A 22,063-nucleotide genomic window follows, 5' to 3' on the forward strand; every position below is an offset into this window, starting at 1 on the left:
TATTTGAAGGTTCTATAATGAACCATGCTCATAAAGTTCTAAATGGAACTTGCACTGTTCTGTAAAGAACCCTTTCCCAAGGTTCTATAAAGACCCATTAAAAAAAGGTTTTATAGAGCACCAAAAAACTTTCCGCCATGGTTTCAACCATTTTTGTGGCTTTTACAAGCCTTTTTTATGGTTCTTTATAGAACCTTTCTCAACCTTTCTCAAAGGTTCTTTGTGGATCCTTTTGAAGAACCATAGATACTTTTTTTATTCTGGTCAGTCATTATATTCAGGAGGTGTTATTACTGTGTTCATTGACAAGTGAAATCAGGTGAGCTACCTTTGAAACAGCTGGGTGTCCTTATGGAGAGAATTGAGAACCACTGACCAAATTGGTCATCTTTCACAAGACACCATCACTGGCCAACATCATCTATAATATGTAGTGGCATAACACAACACATTAGATAAACTGGAATGACACTCTCACTCATGGTTGCACAAAACGCCGCCGCTACTTACAATTGAATTATCACCAAAAGAGCAAATAATCATTTTGTGAACTATAAATAAGAGCTTAAATGGTCCTTTGTGTCATTATGGTTGCACATAGAACCATCACCCTTTCCAAAGTCCTAGATTTTTGTTGTTGTGTATATTCATTTAAGTAATTTAGAAGATACTCATATATAGAGCAACTTACAGTAAGTAGTGAGTGCATACATTTTTCATACTGGTCCCCCATGGGAGTCAATCCCACAACCCTGATAGTGTAAGCACCATGCTCTACCAACTGAGCCACATGGGACTGTGTACTCAACCACCCAAGATACACAATGTTGACTTGAGGGATGAATCCAGCATGAACTGCACTGCACTGAACACAATCTGCACCATTCTGAGAGAACCTTATCACTCCTGTTTAATTCTACCTTACTCTACTGTCCCCAGGGACAGTTCTATGTGCACACACACGGTAACCATGGCAAAGGTTCAAGATTTTAATTACTCTGCTGGCCTATCAGTAAGATGATCTCCCCCAAGGGCTCACTACTGAAACACACATGGTTGATGGATCAAATAAATAAACATAGAGATGCATTTACCTCTGCAGCAGTGTCCTACTACAATAAATGATGAACCCTCCTCTAATCTATCAACAATACAAACAAAAGAATAGCAACGAAGATAACATCTAGTATCCTCTTTACCTTTGCTTCGGGTTTTTCATTTGAGTAGCTGTGGTTGAGTTTCAAGCGAGTGGAACTGGAAAGCCATGTGTGTGCCACAGCACAAGATGCCCTTAATGTAAACAACCTTTGGACTGCATTCTGATTAGCTTGGATAACATATAGTTGGCTGTGAGGGGCTATAAGAGGCATTGACCTGGAAGTTATGCTTTTCCTTTGAGTACAGGGCGGCTATACTACAGCTTGATTTGTCTCCATGGCTACGGCCCTGCCTGCCAGCACTGTGGCATCAGATTCCATGCAGCTTTTCCTCTGCTCTCTCTCTCTCTCTCTCTCTCCCACAAGCTCTAGCCATTCAACGGCAGCCATGATCTGAATTGACACAGTGAGGTATGTTTTTAACAACATAGATGGGAAAATACTTGGAGATGAAATTGAATTGAATTTGAAAAGCAAATTCTCCAGTGTAAAAAAAACAACAAGCATGTGTCTGAGTCTGAGTGTGCACAGCAAATTCTCCAGTATTAAATCAACACTGAAAGTGTGGACTTGTATAGACACTGGAACAATGTTAAAAAATAACAGATTGCCTTTCGAGTGAATTGCAGTTGCCACCCATGACTGCATTTGTTAGTTACAGAGACATGGATGTTGTATTCATCCATTTAAAATGAAAGTAGATTTATTTAAAGGTCATGAACAGTCAAAATCATGTTTTTCATGGAGTAGGGTGATATTTGGATGAAACCAGATCAACGTAAGATCATAAAGTTGGGGTGTCAGCATTTAAAAGTTTACATTATTCATCTGTGGCAAAGATACGTATATGTTTCCCCTTTCATCTGTGTCTGGTGTTGGCTAGTTACTTGCTGGCTCGGTCTTCAGCCAGCACAGAACTAAAGGGGCGAAGGGTCATTCAAAACACTTATCAGTGCTGCTGTGACCCGCATCACATAAGACATGACAAATGGGAGATGTATAAATAAAATGAAAATACAACATTCATGCAATTTAAATGTTTGAGTAGCTTTGTTCTTATTTACAATGACGACCTACCAAAAGGCAAAATGCCTCCTGCGGGGATGGGGGCTGGGATTAATGATACAAAATGTTATACAAATATAGAACAAAAACACACATCATGACAAGAGAGACACCACCACACTACATAAAGATAGACCTAAGACAAAAAAATTGCTTGGCAGCAACACATGAAAACACAGAATGGTAGCAACACAACATGACAACAACATGGTAGCAACACAACATGGCAGCCGCACAAAATGGTAGCAGCACAAAACATGGTACAAACATTATTGGGCACAGACAACAGCACAAAGGGCAAGAAGGTAGAGACAACAATACATCATGCGAATCAGCCACAACTGTCAGGAAGTGTCCATGATTGAGTCTTTGAATGAAGAGATGGAGATGAAACGGTCCAGTTTGAGTGTTTTTTGCTGCTCGTTCCAGTTGCAAGCTGCAGCGAACTGAAAAGAGGAGCGACCCAGGGATGGGTGTGCTTTGGGGACCTTTAAAATAATGTGACTGGCAGCGCAGGTGTTGTATGTGGAGGATGAGGGCTGCAGTAGATATCTCAGATAGGGGGGAGTGAGGCCTAGGAGGGTTTTACAAATAAGCATCAACCAGTGGGTCTTGCGATGGGTATACAGAGATGACCAGTTTACAGAGGAGTATAGAATACCGTGATGTGTCCTATAAGGAGCATTGGTGGCAAATCTGATGGCCGAATGGTAAAGAACATCTAGCCGCTCGATAGCACCCTCACCTGCCGATCTATAAATTACATATCTGTAGTCTAGCATGGGTAGGATGGTCATCTGAATCAGGGTTAGTTTGGCAGCTGCGATGTAAGAGGAATGATTATGATAAAGGGAACCAAGTGTAGATTTAACCTTAGCCTGCAGCTTTGATATGTGCTGAGAGAAGGACAGTGTACCATCTTGCCATACTCCCAAGTACTTGTATGAGGTGACTACCTAAAGCTCTAAGCTCTCAGAGGTAGTAATCCCACCTGTGGGGAGAGGGGCATTCCTCTTACCAAACCACATGACCTTTGTTTTGGAGGTGTTCAGAACAAGGTTAAGGTCAGAGAAGGCTTGTGTGTAGAACGTTTAACACAACATCCGGGGAGGGGCCAGCTGAGTATAAGATGGTATCATCAGCATATAAATGGATGAGAGAGCTTCCTACTGCTTGAGCTATGTTGTTGATTTAAATTGAGAAGAGCATGGGACCTAGGATCAAGCCTTGGGATATTCCCTTGTTGATTAGCAGTGTCTGAGACAGCAGATGTTCTGACTTTATACACTGCACTCTTTGAGAGAGGTAGTTAGCAAACCAGGCCAAATACCCCCCAGAGACACCAATACTCCTTAGCAGGCCCACAAGAATGGAATGGTCTACCATTTCAAACGCTTTGGCAAAGTCAATAAAAGCATCAGGACAACATCGCTTAGAATCAAGGGCAAGGGTGACATCATTGAGGACCATTAACGTTGCAGTGACACATCCATAACCTGAGCGGAACCCCGATTGCGTACCCGAGATAATACTATAGATATCAAGAAGACCAGTCAGTTGATTGTTGACACGTTTGATAAACAGGTAATTCAGAAATTGGCCTACAACAGTTAGGATCAGCTTGATCTCTCCCTTTTAACAAAGGATGCACCGTGGCTGCCTTCCAAGCAATGGGAACCTCCCCAGAGAGGAGAGACAGGTTAAAAAGGTCAGAGATAGGCTTGGCGATCATAGAGGCAGCAACCTTAAAGAAGAAAGGGTCTAAACCATCTGACCCAGATGTTTTTGGGGGGGTCAAGTTTAAGGAGCTACTTTAGCACCTCAGACTCAGTGACTGCAGGGGAAAAAGAGGGAGGAGCATTGAGGATAGTCGCACAAGAAGCGGTGGGAGATGAGGAAATGTTGGACGGGCATGGAGGCATGGCAGAGTCAAATAGTAATCCTGACTTAATGGACTGGTGATTAAAGATCTCAGCCATGTTCTCCTTGTCAGTAACAACCACATCGTCAACATTAAGGGACATGGGCAGCTGTGAGGAGGAGGGTTTATGCTCCAGGTTTTTAACCGTTCTTCAGAACTTCTTGGGGTTAGACCCACAGAGAGAAAACTGCTCCTACTTCTTATGGCTGGGGGGCAGTATTGAGTAGCTTGGATGAATAAGGTGCCCAGAGTAAACTGCCTGCCACTCAGGCCCAGAAGCTATGATATGCATAGTATTAGTATATTTGGATATAAAACACTCTGAAGTTTCTAAAACTGTCTGAATGATGTCTGTGAGTATAAGAGAACTCATATGGCAGGCAAACACCTGAGATAAAAATCTAACCAGGAATTGGGAAATCTGAGGTTTGTAGGTTTTCAAGTCTTTGCCTATCCAATATACATTGTAAAATTTGGTCCGATTGCACTTCCTAAGGCTTCCACGAGATGTCAACAACGTTTAGAACCTGGTTTTAGGCTTCTACTGTGAAGGGGAGCGAATAAGAGCGGTTTCAACCAGGTGTCTGGCAGAATGCCATGAGCTGTCTCGCTGCGGCCGTGAGCACGAGCTCTGTTCCTTTTATTTTCTAAAGACAAAGGAATTGTCCGTTTGGAATATTATTGAAGATTTATGATAAGAACATCCTAAAGATTGATTCTAAACATCGTTTGACATGTTTCAATGAACTCTAATGGAACTGTCGTCTGAACTAAATGCCTGAGCCTTGTAAATTTGGATTTGTGAACTAATAAATGATGGACTTTATCGAACAAAACAAACATTTATTGTGTAACTGGGATTCCTGGAAGTGCATTCCGATGAAGATCATCAAAGGTAAGTGAATATTTATAATGCTATTTCTGACTTCTGCTGACTCCCCAACATGGCCCGGTATCTGTATGGCTTGTTTTGGTCTCTGAGCGCTGTACTCAGATTATTCCATGTTGTGCTTTCGCTGTAAACCTTTTTTGAAATCTGACACAGCGGTTGCATTAAGGAGAAGCATATCTTTAATTCCATGCATAACACTTGTATTTTCATCAACATTTATGATGAGTATTTCTGTAAATTGATGTGGCTCTCTGAAAAATCACTGGATGTTTTGGAAGCAAAACATGACTGAACATAACACGCCAATATGAACTGAGATTTGTAACTTTTTAAAAACTTTATCGAACAAAACATACATGTATTGTCTAACATGAAGTCCTATGAGTGCCATCTGATGAAGATCATCAAAGGTTAGTCATTCATTTTATCTCTATTTCTGCTTTTTGTGACTCCTCTCTTTGGCTGGAAAAATGGCTGTGTTTTTTATGTGACTAAGCACTGACCTAACATAATCACATGGTATGCTTTTATCGTAAAGCCTTTTTGAAATCGGACACTGTGGTGGGATTAACAACACGTGTATCTTTAAAATGGTGTATAATACTTGTATGTTTGAGATATTTTAATTATGAGATTTCTGTTGTTTGATTTTGTCGCCCTGCACTTTCACTGGCTGTTGTCAAATCGATCCCGTTAACGGGATTTCAGCCGTAAGAAGTTTTAAAGTAACTAACTTTGGCCTTCCGGATAGCCTGAGTGCACTTATTTCTAATTTGTCTGAACAAGAGCCAGTCGGCCTGAATATGCGTGTGCCGAGCAATTTTCCAAATGGAATTCTTGAGGTGGAGTAATTCTGCCAGATCACGGTCGAACCAGGAGCTGAACCTGTTTTTAATTCTAATTTTCTTTATGGGCACATATTTGTTAACGATACCACTGAAAATATAAAAAAAGAAGCGTCTTTGAGGGGGTCAATCTGATTATACACCAATTTACAGAGGCCAGATCAAATCAGGCCATGACAAATCAGGACAGGTCGTTTCACTGAGCAGCCATTACAAACACAGGCTGTAAAACAGTGATCTACACCTGCATCTACACCTGCATCTACACGTGCTTCTACACCTGCATTGCTTGCTGTTTGGGGTTTTAGGCAGGGTTTCTGTACAGCACTTTGAGATATCAGCTGATGGACGAAGGGCTATATAAATAAATTTGATTGGATTTGATTTGATCACTAAGGTCATTACAGAAAACACCAGAATGATACCTAGCAGGATTATTTGTAAAGATAACATCAAGGAGAGTAGCCTTTTCTGAGAAAGATTTAGGGAGTCCCGTTGCTTTAGGACTTGGTCAGGTGGTTTAAGCATGTCACTGTTTAGGTCGCCTAGCAGGACAAATTCAGACTTAGTGTAAAGGGCCAGGAGAGAGCTTAGGGTGTTTAGTGTACAGGCCAGTGCTGATGGTGGCCAATAACACCTGGCAACAGTCAACAAACAGTTATTTGAAAGTTGAATGCGTAAAACCAGAAAATCGAATTGTTTGGTGACAGACTTGGTGGAGACAACCGAGCACTGAAGGTAATCCTTGGTAAAGATTGCCACTCTACCACCTTTGGAAGATCTGTCTTGACGAAAAAGGTTGTAACCAGAAAGGTTAACATGAGTATTCAAAACACTTTCTTAACCACGTCTCAGTAATGACCAACACATCTGGATTGGAGCTGTGAACTTACACTTTCAATGTATCAAATTTAGGTAATAAGCTTCTAGTGTTAATATGCAGAAAACCAAGGCTTTGAAGAGAGCATAAATCAGTGAAGCAGATATCAGAGCACAAATAACAATTGGGGCTTGTAGATGGGCCAGGGTGTACATGCACAATCCCAGATATAAGCAGCAGTAATACAATCAGGGCACGGCAGAGGACAGATCTGCAGTGTTGATTTAGAACATTTGAATGTGCATTAGATGGCAACAAGATCATAATGTACAGCAATTTCATCAGGTAACATGAATAAAAAGCTGGTGAAATGTGGTTAGAATAGGATGGGAGGCCAAGAGTCTGTATAGCCAATAGAGAGTCAGAGTCCCGAGTGTGAGAACAAACATAGTCAGTACCACGGTTGAGATAACAAGCAAGTTCATAGTCAACAAAGCACGCAAGAGTCATGAGGCAAATAGCATAAAGCACAAGAGAAAAATATAATGACTTGGGGCTAGTCATTGTAAGTTCAGAGTCACTTACCCCAACAGTGTGTGTGTGTTGGAGGAGAGCGAAAGCTCAGGAGAGAGGAGGGAGTGTGGTGGGGTTACCTGTACCAGACAGGGGGAGACAGGCCAGGGCAGACGGTGAACAGATCACCAGGTGGAATCCAAGCAGCAGTGCAGCAGGCAACGGGAGTAGGTGTTACACCCACTTGGCTTTTTTCGGGAGGCAGATTACTTGTAGAAAATCCCAGCTAGCTAGCTAACGTAGCTAACAAATCTCTGTCCACTGTCTTTTCCATGTGGAAAAGGAGGTTGTTAGCTAGCTATATCTTTTCAGTTTCGGCAAATGGTCCTTTACGACGTCCAAACATGCTCAAGAGTTTTCACGCCTCTCACTTCACACTTCAGTGCTAATTTCAGTGTGTTCCAATGTGTTTCTTCTGCAGGTTTTGGTTTGTTCTAAGTTTTATTTCTTGATGATCCTTGGTGGTAATAGTCCAGTCAGATAATGTTGCCCAAAATCAAGGTTTAGTGGTATCGAATTGTGATTCAGAATGAAGGTTTTGATGTTGATGGTAGTATCCTGTATAAGTCCTTGCGAAAGATTCAAGTTTATCTACATTTGTCCAACTCTAAATTCTACCAAAGTAAGGCGAGCTCATTAAGATATCTCCCCACCCACTCAGTCTGTCTTTTCAAACTTCCTGGTAGTTAGCCATGAGAGACAAAGTACTCAAATGTTTAGCAATTCTATCCGAAACAAATATTATGTGTGATATTTTAGTCACTCAAAGGCTATTTTACATGGGAATCAGAATGACTGTTCGGGAAATACGTATTTCATAAGACCTGAGTTTGAGGTCCTACACTCTAAACATAAGAACTCTGTAAGTGCTGAATTAACACTCATTGGTGTAAAATAACCCCAGTGTTGATAAAATAACCAGATTTGAACCAAAACCACTCTCATCATTATCATATTTCCCAGCATGCTCTATTGCATGATTATTTTTACAATGGTTGTTTCAATATCTATATTCTTGCATGTACATTGATTGATTAATTAATCTTATGTTTCTCAAATATAAATGACATACATTTTCTAAACTAATCCAATATGTTACCGAAATGGTTGTTCCAATTTAGACGCTTTAGGTAATCTAATATTGCAGTCTTCCCAACCAATGGCAGTCATTCTGAATGCAGTTCGTGGGTGTTAAAAAATGCTCAAGGTTGGATATTGGCACTCTGGCTGAATTTTAATAGGAATTACACATCACTTTACAAGCCAGCATAATGTGGCAGGTTGTGTGAAAAACCGAACAAGCATAGGTTAATTAAACCATCAATTTAGTTTTCAATCTGGGTTGCCCAAGCAGATGGAATAATGCAATCTATAGGTTATATTCAAGGGCATGGCTTATCAGGGGTGGGGCTTTAACATAGTTCATGTCATTCCTGGTGATCATGTTAACTTTGTTCACAACAAAGTCATATTTTAATTGAACACAATTGAACATTACATTTTTATACACAAATATAAATGCCTTTATTTTCATATTAGTGCTACATAGTGGTTACTATCACATTGGGCTTTGCATATGCTTTCAAATGTCATTCAGTGTCAAAATCAGTTTTTTTTGTGAAATTGGATGATATTTGAAGGAAAGCAGATTAAAGTATGATGACCAAAATATGAAAAGTTATTGTTGCTTCTACATAGATAAAGTCTGATCATATAGTTACTGGTTCCCTCACCCACGTCAAAAACGTGGATTAATTATTAAGGGGACAACGTGACGTCACTGTTACTCTAATTTTAATATGCCAAAGGTAACATGATATTCTCTAACATAATTTCTATAAGTACCACCTTGTAGCCAACATCAGAGAAGGCATGTTTGCCGAGGGGTGTGGTTTATATAGCTAGATAGCTACTCTACTGGTGCCAAAATGTAACTGTAGGCTGTCAGCAAATACAGTGCATTCTGAAAATATTCAGACCCCTTGACTTTTTCCACATTTAGTTTTTTTCCCCACATCGATCTACACACAAAAGCCCATAATGATGAAGCAAAAACAGGTTTTTAGAAATGTTTGCACATTTGTAAAAAACAACTGAGTTTACATAAGGATTCAGACCGTTTAATCAATACTTTGTTGAAGCACCTTTGGCAGCGATTACAGTATGATGCTACAAGCTTGGCACACCTGTATTTGGAGAGTTTCTCCATTCTTCTCTGCAGATCCTCTCAATTTCTTTCAGGTTGGATGGGGAGCGTTGCTGCATAGCTATTTTCAAGTTTCTCAAGAGATGTTCAATCAGGTTCAAGTCCGGGCTCTGGCTGGGCCACTTAAGGACATTCAGGGACTTGTCCTGAAGCAAATCCTAAGTTATCTTGGCTGTGTGCTTGGGGTCGTTGTCGTGTTGGAAGGTGAACCATTGCCCCAGTCTGAGGTCATACGTGCTCTGTAGCAGGTTTTTTACAGGATCTCTCTGTACTTTCCTCCATTCATCTGTCCCTCTATCCTGAAAAACATCCCCACAGTCCCTGAAAAACATCCCCACGATAGTGCCAGGTGTCCTCCAGGCCAAAAAGTTCAATCTTGGTTTCATCAGACCAGAGAATCTTGTTTCTCATGGTCTGAGAGTCCTTTAGGTGACTTGTGGCAAACTGCAAGTGAGCTGTCATGTGCCTTTTTACTGAGGAGAGGCTTCCTTCTGGCTACTCTACGATAAAGACCTGATTGGTGGAGTGCTGCAGAGATGGTTGTCCTTCTGGAAGGTTCTCCCATCTCCACAGAGGAACTCTGGAGCTCAGTGAGAATGACCGTCGGGTTCTTGGTCACCTCCCTGACCAAGGCCCTTCTCCCCCGATTGCTCAGTTTGGCCAGCTCTAGGAAGAGTCTTGGTGGTTCCAAACTTCTTCCATTTAACAATTATGGAGGACACTGTGTTCTTAGGGACCTTCAATGCTGCAGAAAATGTTTAATACTCTTCCCCTGTGTATTGACACAATCTTGTCTCAAAGCTCTACAGACAATTCCTTCGACCTCATGGCTTGGTTTATGATTTAACATGCACTGTCAACTGTGAGACCTTATATAGATAGGTGTATGCCGTTCCAAATCATGTCCAATCAATTGAATTGACCACAGGTTGACTCCAATCAGGTTGTAGAAACATCTCAAGGATGATCAATGGAAACAGGATGCACCTGAGCTCAATTTCGAGTCTCATAGCAAAGGGTCTGAATACTTTTGTAAATAAGGTATTTCTGTTTTTTACATTTAATAAATGTGCAAAAATGTCTAAAACCCTGTTTTCGCTTAGTGTTATGGATACAGGTATCCTGTGTGTGCATCCTGTGTGTGTATTTTCTTTCCTTCTCCCCTATTCACAGGTGTCGCCAATCAGTCATCAATCAGTCAGCAATCAGAAGACACCTGCTCCTTTTCCCTTACCCAATCACATCCCCTTTCCCTTGGTTTAAAAGTATCCCAATCAGTTCTTTCTAGAGATCTGTCTTTTGTTTTTGCAACTACATGTCACTTTGTCCGTTATCCTGTGAGTACTGTTTTGGTTATGGTGTTTGTTTGTTTGATGGTGGGAAAAGGGGGTACCAAGACAAGTCGCCCATGGGCATACACTAACCGTAGGTAAATAGTTTCTAAATAACACTAGTTAGAACTGGGCGGACCACCCACTGTATTTTATTGGTTAGTGAGCTAGCTGTTGTTGAAGCCGGTAGACTAGCTTTGGGGTGTTTTTGGATACTTATTATTTCTTTCCTTGGGTCCAGCTCAGCCCCCCCCCTTCCCCCCCATTACCATTGGTTTAACCAATAAACCCTGAGTGTTTGACGGTAGATTTACGTTGTCTGTGGTTTTTGTTCTCACTGTTCCTTTTCACTGTTATAATTTGCACAAGATACAAGTGCCTTGCGAAAGTATTCGGCCCCCTTGAACTTTGCGACCTTTTGCCACATTTCAGGCTACAAACAAAGATATAAAACTGTATTTTTTTTGAAGAATCAACATCAAGTGGGACACAATCATGAAGTGGAACGACATTTATTGGATATTTCAAACTTTTTTAACAAATCAAAAACTGAAAAATTGGGCGTGCAAAATTATTCAGCCCCCTTAAGTTAATACTTTGTAGCGCCACCTTTTGCTGCGATTACAGCTGTAAGTCGCTTGGGGTATGTCTCTATCAGTTTTGCACATCGAGAGACTGAATTTTTTTCCCATTCCTCCTTGCAAAACAGCTCGAGCTCAGTGAGGTTGGATGGAGAGCATTTGTGAACTGCAGTTTTCAGTTCTTCCCACAGATTCTCGATTGGATTCAGGTCTGGACTTTGACTTGGCCATTCTAACACCTGGATATGTTTATTTTTGAACCATTCCATTGTAGATTTTGCTTTATGTTTTGGATCATTGTCTTGTTGGAAGACAAATCTCCATCCCAGTCTCAGGTCTTTTGCAGACTCCATCAGGTTTTCTTCCAGAATGGTCCTGTATTTGGCTCCATCCATCTTCCCATCAATTCTAACCATCTTCCCTGTCCCTGCTGAAGAAAAGCAGGCCCAAACCATGATGCTGCCACCACCATGTTTGACAGTGGGGATGGTGTGTTCAGGGTGATGAGCTGTGTTGCTTTTACGCCAAACATAACGTTTTGCATAACGTTTTTCAATTTTGGTTTCATCTGACCAGAGCACCTTCTTCCACATGTTTGGTGTGTCTCCCAGGTGGCTTGTGGCAAACTTTAAACAACACTTTTTATGGATATCTTTAAGAAATGGCTTTCTTCTTGCCACTCTTCCATAAAGGCCAGATTTGTGCAATATACGACTAATTGTTGTCCTATAGACAGAGTCTCCCACCTCAGCTGTAGATCTCTGCAGTTCATCCAGAGTGATCATGGGCCTCTTGGCTGCATCTCTGATCAGTCTTCTCCTTGTATGAGCTGAAAGTTTAGAGGGACGGCCAGGTCTTGGTAGATTTGCAGTGGTCTGATACTCCTTCCATTTCAATATTATCGCTTGCACAGTGCTCCTTGGGATGTTTAAAGCTTGGGAAATCTTTTTGTATCCAAATCCGGCTTTAAACTTCTTCACAACAGTATCTCGGACCTGCCTGGTGTGTTCCTTGTTCTTCATGATGCTCTCTGCGCTTTTAACGGACCTCTGAGACTATCACAGTGCAGGTGCATTTATACAGAGACTTGATTACACACAGGTGGATTGTATTTATCATCATTAGTCACTTAGGTCAACATTGGATCATTCAGAGATCCTCACTGAACTTCTGGAGAGAGTAGAGAGTTTGCTGCACTGAAAGTAAAGGGGCTGAATAATTTTGCACGCCCAATTCTTCAGTTTTTGATTTGTTAAAAAAGTTTGAAATATCCAATAAATGTCATTCCACTTCATGATTGTGTCCCACTTGTTGTTGATTCTTCACAAAAAAAGACAGTTTTATATCTTTATGTTTGAAGCCTGAAATGTGGCAAAAGGTCGCAAAGTTCAAGGGGGTCGAATACTTTCGCAAGGCAATGTATGTCACGGGTTCGTTTCCACCCCCCCCTAGACTGCAGGGCCAAAGGGATTTGTAAAACTTTGTCATTATGGGGTATTGTGTGTAAAAGTTCAAAGGGTCTGGCTACAAATGCACTCTATAATTAAAGGTTTACCCTCTTCATCCATATGGCAAAGGTACTTACATGTTTCCCCTTTCGTCTGTCACTGGATCTGGTCTTCAGCCAGCATGGAACAAAAGTGGGGCAAGGGTCATTAACAACTCCGACACAGTTGTCAAGTCAACACATCCTTCAGTGCTGTGATTTTCTTGGTAAGTTTTGATTAGGATCCAAGATGGCGTAGCAGTAGGACGTGTGTGTTTGTCTTTGTCTTATCCCGTGTAAATAGCCTGTCTTTTTCCTATACATCTTAATCTTATCTATCTACTAACTAAGTATACTTTCCTGCAACTCGCCTCACCCAATGCGGTACGGATCTGCTATTTGTATTCCTTATAACTGGAACTTCCATCAGTAGCTAGCCAGCTAACTAGCTACTAGTCTTTGTTAGCCACGGCTAGAGGTCTTCACCTTTTTCTTGGTCACCAGCCAGCCTTAGCTCGGACAACACCTGCCAGTCTGCACGGCGCAATATCAACCCAGAGCATATCGGACTGCTTCTCTTTACCACATCACTGGATTCCTGCCGCTCTGGCATCGCAGCTAGCTGCAAACGAGTGGCTACTGTTAGCTAACGCCTCTGTCCTGAAGCAAGCACCAGCTAGACTTGAGCTATGCCCATATACCTGCTAATTCTAGTGCTACAATACCTCCTTTGCCAATTGGCCTGGACCCTTTATTATCGACACGGAGCCCCGCCCGATCCATCACGACTGGACTGCCGACGTGATCGCCCGATGTGGTCTCAACAGGCTATTCTGTTATGATGTCGCCGAAGAACCATCTACTAGCCCCGGCCCGCTAGCTTTTCTGAATGCTGTGTCCTCTAATCGCCTAACGTAGTAGTGACTACCAAACGACACCCTGACTCACCTATTGCTGCTCTTTTCACCCTATTATCACTCGGCTACACAGCTGATTCCTCCTGGACTGTTTTAATAACACTGTACCTCATTTTGTTTACCTGTCGGCCCCAGCCTCAAACTCAGGTCCTGTATGTACCTAACTGACCCACTCTGCACATTCGTCGCCATTTACCCGTTGTTGTCTTAGCTTTCCTGATCAATACCTGTGATTGCTTTATGCCTCTCTCTAATGTCAATATGCCTTGTCTACTGCTGTCTTGGCTAGTTCTTATTGTTTTCTTTCACTGTAGAGCCCTCAGTCCCACTCAATGCCTTAGATAGCTTTTTTTTTTGTCCCACCACACACACATGCGGAGACCTCTGGCTTAACTGGTGCCTCTAGAGACAACCTCTCATCATTACTCAACACCTAGGTTTACCTCCACTGTACTCACATCTTACCATACCATTGTCAGTACATTATGCCCTGAATCTATTCCCCATGCCAAGAAACCTGATCCTTTTATTCTCTGTCCCCAACGCACTAGACGACCAGTTGTTATAGCCTTTAGTCGTACACTTATCCTAGTCCTCCTCTGATGTAAAGGTTAACCCAGGCCCTGTAGCCTTCAGTTCCACTCCTATTTCCCAGGTGCTATCATTTGTTGACCTCTCTAACCGTAAAAGCCTTGGTTTCCATGCATGTTGACATCAGAATCCTCCTCCCAAAGTGTTTTATTCACCCATTTGTACTTTTAAGTGACCTAAACTGGCATATGCTTATACCCCGTCCGTCCTACACTCTAAACTAGATGCCCTCAATCGCACACAAAATATCAAGGAACCTACTAGGCAAAACACGGGCACCCTCATAGATATCATCCTGACCAACCTGCCCTCTAAATACACCTCTGCTGTCTTCAGCAGACCACCCTTCATCACTGGTCAAACGACCACTCCTCATCACTGTCAAACGCTCCCTAAAACACTTAAGCGAGCAGGCCTTTCTAATCGACTTGGCCCAGGTATCCTGGTAGGATATTGACCTCATTCAGTCAGTAGAGGATGCCTGGTTATTCTTTAAAAGTGCTTTCCTCACCATCTTAAATAAGCATGCCCCATTCAAAAAATGTAAAACTAAGAACAGATATAACCCTTGGTTCACTGCAGACTTGACTACCCCTTAGACAGCGCAAAACCATCCTGTGGCATACTGCATTAGCATCGAATAGCCCCCGCATTACGCAACTTTTCAGGGAAGTCAGGAACCAATATACACAGGCAGTTAGGAAAGCAAAGGCTAGCTTTTTCAAACATAAATTTGCATCCTGTAGCACAAAAAGTTCTCGGACACTTTAACCTGTTGAGTGTAGGGGGCAGTATTTTGATGTTTGGATGGAAAACGTACCCAAATTAAACTGCCTATTTTTCAGGCCCAGAATTTAGAATATGCATATAATTGTCAGATTAGGATAGAAAACACTCTAAAGTTTCCAAAACGGTCAAAATATTTCTCTGTATAAATCAATGTCGCTCTTGTTGCTGGTGATTCTCTGATCCACCTCAAAGCAGACAACACCATTCTGTATACTTCTGGACCTTTTTTATTTTACCTTTATTTAACTAGGCAAGTCAGTTAAGAACAAATTCTTATTTTCAATGACGGCCTAGGAACAGTGGGTTAACTGCCTGTTCAGGGGCAGAACAACAGATTTGCACCTTCTCAGCTCAGGGATTTGAACTTGCAACCTTCAAGTTACTAGTCCAATGCTCTAACCACTAGGCTACCCTGCCACCCCAAATCTAGAATCGGCTTCCTATTTGGCTCCCTTCTTTTGACACTGTGTTAACAAACCTCCAGACAAGCTTCAATGCCATACAACACTCCATCTGTGGCCTCCAACTGCTCTTAAATGTAAGTGAAACTAAATGCATGCTCTTCAACCGATCGCTGCCTGCACCCACCTGCCCGTCTAGCATCACTACTGGACGGTTCTGACTAAGAATATGTGGATCACTACAAATACGTAGGTGCCTGGTTAGACTGTAAACTCTCCTTCCAGACTCACATTAAGCATCTCCAATACAAAATTAAATCTAGAATCGGCTTCCTATTTGGCAACAAAGCTTCCTTCACTCATGCTGCCACACACACCCTTGTAAAACTGACCCTCCTACCAATCCTTGACTTTGGCGCTGTCATTTACTAAATATCTTCCAACACTCTACTCAGACTACATCCAATTTGCTATCACAGTGCCATCCGTTTTGTCACCAAAGCCCCATATACGTACTACCCACCTCTGCGACCTGTATGCTCTCGTTGGTTGGCCCTCACTTCATATTAGTCGCCAAATCCACTGGCTCCAGGTCATCTATAAGTCTATGCTAGGTAAAGCCCCACCTTATCTCAGCTCACTGGTCACCATAGCAGCACCCACCTGTAGCACGCTCTCCAGAAGGGAAATTTCACTGGTAACCCCCAAAGCCAACTCCTCCTTTGGCCGCCTTTCCTTCCAGTTCTCTGCTGCCAATGACTGGAACGAATTGCAAAAATCACTGAAGCTGGAGTCTTATATCTCTCCCACTAACTTTAAGCATCAGCTGTCAGAGCAGCTTACTGATCATTGTACCTGTACACAGCCCATCTGTAAATAGCCCACCCAACTACCTCATCCCCATATTGTTATATATTTTTTGCTCCTTTGCACCCCAGTATCTCTACTTGCACATTCATCTTCTGCACATCTATCACTCCAGTGTTTAATTGCTGAATTGTAATTATTTCGCCACTATGGCCTATTTATTGCCTTACCTCCCTAATCTTACTACATTTGCACACACTGCATATAGATTTTTCTATTGTGTTATTGACTGTACGTTTGTTTATCCCATGTGCAACTCGTTTGTCTCACTGCTTTGCTTTATCTTGGCCAGGTTGCAGTTGTAAATGAGAATAAGCCTACCTGGTTAAATAAAGGTGAAATTTATTTATTTATTTACTTTAATTGCAAAACTGCATCCAAGTTGCTTGACATAGGCGTTTCAATGAGCTGTCAGTCAAGGTGAGGTCATCAATATAAGCTCCCCGCCCACTCAGCCTGTATTTTCCTACTTACTGGTAGCTAACCATGAGACAAAGTACTTTTCAGTATGACTGTGCAGGACCTTTAACACTTTCAAAAGTGTTATTTTAACACCAGTTGAGTGGTGTTAGTGTACATTTCACACTTTCTGAGTTAAATGTACAACATAGATTTGACTTTGCACGCTATGACTAGCTACCATGGCTCACTCTAAAACTTGGACATCCTAAGCACGAAGAAGTCTGCAGATTAAGTGACTCAAATGTTCAGCACAAAAAGCATTTGCAGAGAAACTCTGGGAAGAGTTGCAATAAAAAAAAAAATGCCGGAGAAACACTACAATACTGAATGTCTGTTGGTTTCCCAGTTAAATAGGGACAGGCAGTAACTTACGGGAAAATAAGGTTATGTTTAGTTCCACAGCACAGTCTAATAGCCAAAGCCTGTTGGCTTTTCTTGTTTCCTGAAAAATGTATCATTCTTTTGTAAGTCTGTGGTGAAAGCCTGACACATTCTTTTCTGCTTGGAGAGCCCTGTAATTGCTTCCAGCAGCTTCTGATGGATTTTCTTACACTGTTAGACTATTAGATGTATGTCTTTATTAAGCAAAATATTAACTTAAAGCTGTTTTATCGCAACTCAGATGAAAAGGTGGGAAATGTCTAGGTAATTCTCAGATGTGTCAGACAGTTACACGGCTAAAAACTGGCTGACTAAACTTAGTCATTAGCACATTCATGATGCCTGCTTAAATCATCAGTTACCTTTAATACAGACTCTATTGTACTGTGCCTTGTATCTCTTATCTCTCCCAGAAACAGAGTTTTACTTAAGACACCGAGGAAATGGGTTATCATAGACAAGGAATAAAGTGGATAGATGTTAGCTATCACTTCTTGGGATATAATTTTTTACACTATAGGTTATAGTTTCTGTAGAGGGCCCTGGCTAGATGGGGTTGAGTAGTCCTCAACAAGAGTTAACTGAGAGAACTTGTACGCTTCATATCTTTGGCTGGCTAGAAGCATGCAGAATATCCTCCTTTCATTCCTTCTCCATATATCTCACTTGCTCAAGTCTTTGCAGGACACATTCCCCAAACTTGGCTCCAACAATAGATTTCAAAATGGTTTAAACAGTCGCCTTTTCCACTGAGCTCAGATTGTCTTCTCTGGGAACTGGAGCTTGTGCTCCAGACTCCAACAGCAGAGGAGTATCCAACCACACATTGTGGTGACTGACTCACAGACTCAGCATCACTCTTTCCACAGTCAATGCAGTATAGTACAACCCTTGGGCTCACATCAACACAGATGTATGCTCTGTCACAACCATTGGCTGGGAATAATATAGGAATGGACAAAGCCATTGATCACATGACACCATTGATTCCTATGTGAAGACTCAATAGCGCATTTGAAGCCAGGGAAGTCGGTTTAAGATGCGCATGCACTTTGAGTTACTACTCCAGGTAGGGATGTTGCAGGCTAGCTCAGTGAGTATCTCACTATTGAGTATCTCAAGTTGAAGGCCGCCCGGGTACTACAGGCTGCCATTAGCTACTAAATTATCCTCATAACTTCTTCTGTTTGCAATTTTTAAATAATCGGCTAAATATTCGAGGACATACATCTGGTGTAATAGAATACATATTATTGGTACCATGATTCTCTTACAAAAAAAAAAGCTTTATTTACACAAAGATTGACCATGAAGTTTGACATTTTCTCATTCCCTAATGGGGATCCTGTTCTTTTGCAAATGCCTGCAGTACCACGGTCTGCATTGAACTTCATGGCTCCAATTAGAGTGGGCAGTCATTCTCCCCTGGTCACAACACCCAGGCCTAGCAAATTCACTCTCACTAATGGCCCTGGCTCTCTTGACCTGGGATGGATACATTGGGTTCATTTATCATTAAGAAGGATAGTAGTGAGGCAAAAGTGGGGTTTAAGAGGTGATAAACCAACAAACTACAATTCACATTGCTAAACGTAAATAAAAAAATCACAAGAAATCCATTGCACTCAGGATTATTCTTAATTTTTTTTTTTTTTAAAGGGCTGGTTACAGAATTCAGTCCTCAAGGCAAAGAAAGCACAAAATAATGTTGAGAGAAAGTACAACTGTTTCAATCTATTTAAGACCAAGTTTACAAAGAAAATGTTTGAAGTGTTAGATCACTACCAGATGCATCTAGGCTGCACATGAGGGAAACTAGAGAGAACAAAAATGAATATACCAGATTCCCACTTTTACCATTTTTGGCTCAATTAAATGTAGTGTATCCTTTCCTAAAATAACATGGCACTGCTGTCGTTTCCACCAAAAAGCTTTAGGTTAAGATATATGACATAACGTTTATTTGAAATTATGAGATTTATGGTGTAAAATTACAAGGAACGGAACCCTCTGACCTCCTTATGTACAGTAGCCACATGACAGTTGACTGGATCCCTGAAATGAAGTATACGTACATTTTTCTGTTTAATAAGCCAAAGTCAGAACAGTTTCCTCTTTGTGGTACCTGGTAACTCACTGGACCTGTCAGCAGGTATGATTCATGTCCACACCAGTCTCAACCTGTTCTTTTACAGCAATTCCTGCTCCTCCTTACTTGGAACACTCTCTCTCTCACACACACAAACACACACCCTGGGACTTCAACACCTGACCAGTAGCTCAGTAACAGGAATTTACTTACAGCACATTCCTATTCTGTTCTCTCAGACTGGCAGAAAGTGTCAAGCAATATTAGGCCCCCCGAGTCTCATCAATATCCATTTAAGAGAGATTGATCAAATCTTTATATAGGCCTTTTTTTATAGTCCTTCGGATGCAATACTGAGGATGTATTATCCTAATCACTTTGTAATCCCTAATCACATTCTCTGCCTATGCGCAAGAAATTGTACACCGTGTGCAGGGGAGACAACAATGATGAGTCAGCAATGGTTAGCTTAACAATTTGGTTGTTGAGGGACGCAAGTGAAAGTCATGGAAAAGTTACACTGTACAAAAACTCAATTCTGAATACAATTCATAGTCTCATCACTATTCCAATGTTGCCATTTGTCCTTAGATCTCTACAGTATGTATCTTACCTGGCTCCCCATGGCTGCCATGTGTGAGTCTCTCCCAGGTGAATAATGGCAGAACAGCAGAATGTGGCCAGGCAGAATGTCTCCGTCAGGCAGCAGTCAGCCAGGATTCCTCTGGTAGAAACATACAGGAGGTTGGAAGGTGTTCTGTCTCGCTGCTGTACACTCCCCTTCATCAGGGTGTGTACACACACATACCATGTTGACACACACTCTGCTTCTCATCTGCCTCACAGGTTTACACAGGAGCACAGAAAGCTGGGCTGGGGTGAGTCCTTCCACCCCAGGGGAGCTGACATTACAGTAATGCCTTTAAAGTTCTACCCACACACAATGTACAAATATTTCCATTTGAATTCACACTAATTATACTCACTGTAAGTCATCATTCCACCTACACATATGGTGGGGGAACTTATCTGTTCTGCATGAAATATGCACAAACTTAGTAACTTATTGATTATCTTTTGGTAGTTAGCTGCAAAATACAACAACAAATTAATTAGACTTAGGAGGAAAGTCAGGGAGACTTGTGTTTACTAGGGCTAGGTCTGTTAGCCGTGGGTGGAAAATCAGTTCCTGATAATGGGGATTAATGCTCTTTCATCTTAACAGTGTATCCCACATGGCCCTGGGCATTCTCCACTGAGATACCACAGCAGAGAGGACACACAGAGATAAAGAAGTCTGGAACAGAATGAATCTCCCTAGGCATCATCCTACGCTAACAGGCAACACACCCGTTGTAATTAGAAAAAGGCCGAATTGAATTTCTCAGCTAAAGACCCTAAAACCTGCGGGATTGATAGCAAATGTTTGAAATAAATGACCGATTTCATCATCACAGTGGTGTGATCTTATGGGTCTGAAGTAAACATACCTCCCTGAGGACAAGTCATATTTGATGCTAACTGGACTTTTTTGGTAACATGGCAGAAGATTCAATGAGGACCTTAGAAAACCTTGAGGAAATTCCCTCAGTTTCAGTGACTCCAATAAAATGAAATGACTACTTATTATCAAGGCCTATCTTCTGCTTAATTGCTGCTTGCTTTCACTTGACATTTCTTTGATACATAAAACGCATAATTATATGGTTGGAAACTAGATTTATCGCTCAGGGTCTCCTGCTTTGTCTGAGCACCAATGTTTTACCCCAATCAATTTAGCAAGCATTAATATTGAAATTAAGACATGCCTTGGAATGTTAACTAACAGCCTTCAGCGTTTTCTCCAGTGAGTTGTACACTCTTCAGACAAAAACCTTTTTTCGTTCCAGGCACACTCTACTGAATGTTGGGTTAAAAACAACCAACCAACTCGTTACCAAGCGTTGATTGGTATCAGCTGTGTAGTGCTAGGGCAAAAAACTAAATGTGAAACCAGGTGGGGCACAAGAACCGAGTTTAGGAAACCCTGATTTTCTGTAGCTATGATGCACCGCGTCAGATCTGAAGACTGTAGTTGGGGCTTAGTAGGAGCTTGGCTTTCAGATAGTTATTTTTGCTCACTCGTGAGAGTAAATATAATTCCAATGAATCTGTTCTGTTGTAAAGTCAACACATTACATTTAAGCACGGACACTTTTGGGGTTTTATTGAGGTTTATACAAGTATGAGTCCTTTAAGTGCCTCTGCATATCTGAATGTTGGGTTAGTTACTGCTTAGTTATGATATCTGCAAAATTGTAATTATTTGCCTACCTCCTCATGCCTTTTGCACACATTGTATATAGACCCCCCCTTTGTTTTCTACTGTGTTATTGACTTGTTAATTGTTTACTCCATGTGTAACTCTTTGTTGTATGCTCACACTGCTATGCTTTATCTTGGCCAGGTCGCAGTTGCAAATGAGAACTTGTTCTCAACTAGCCTACCTGGTTAAATAAAGGTGAAATAAAAAAAAATAAAAAAAACAATAATAATGCAATTTAATTTTATATTACAATGTGTAAGGTTCGAAATAATTGGAATGTGCAGTGTACAAATTAAACATGATGAACAGGAATGATATTTCCACTCACAGGAGGCCAAAATAATGATATGGAAAGCCATGCCCGTAAAAGGCCATGCATTATTC

The 22,063-nt window shown here is 41.4% G+C and overlaps 1 protein-coding gene and 1 long non-coding RNA gene across 3 annotated transcripts in view; one reads left to right on the forward strand and one right to left on the reverse strand.

Moving 5' to 3' along the window:
- mid1 (midline 1) overlaps nucleotides 1-20,093 on the reverse strand; it is a 61,348-nt gene extending 41,255 nt beyond the window's left edge. For both annotated transcript variants that reach the window (XM_020461906.2, XM_031805924.1), the window contains exon 1: nucleotides 19,988-20,093. The gene's annotated coding sequence lies outside the window, so the exon portion shown is untranslated. The remainder of the gene's footprint in view (nucleotides 1-19,987) is intronic.
- Nucleotides 10,780-21,003, forward strand: LOC109871082 (uncharacterized). The gene is made up of 4 exons (XR_002252265.2): nucleotides 10,780-10,816; nucleotides 12,969-13,104; nucleotides 20,221-20,287; nucleotides 20,600-21,003. It is a non-coding gene; the product is annotated as an uncharacterized LOC109871082 (long non-coding RNA).
- Nucleotides 21,004-22,063: the final 1,060 nt, after the last annotated feature.

The sequence above is a fragment of the Oncorhynchus kisutch genome, linkage group LG26, assembly GCF_002021735.2.
Source record: "Oncorhynchus kisutch isolate 150728-3 linkage group LG26, Okis_V2, whole genome shotgun sequence".
Taxonomy (NCBI): Eukaryota; Metazoa; Chordata; class Actinopteri; order Salmoniformes; family Salmonidae; genus Oncorhynchus; species Oncorhynchus kisutch.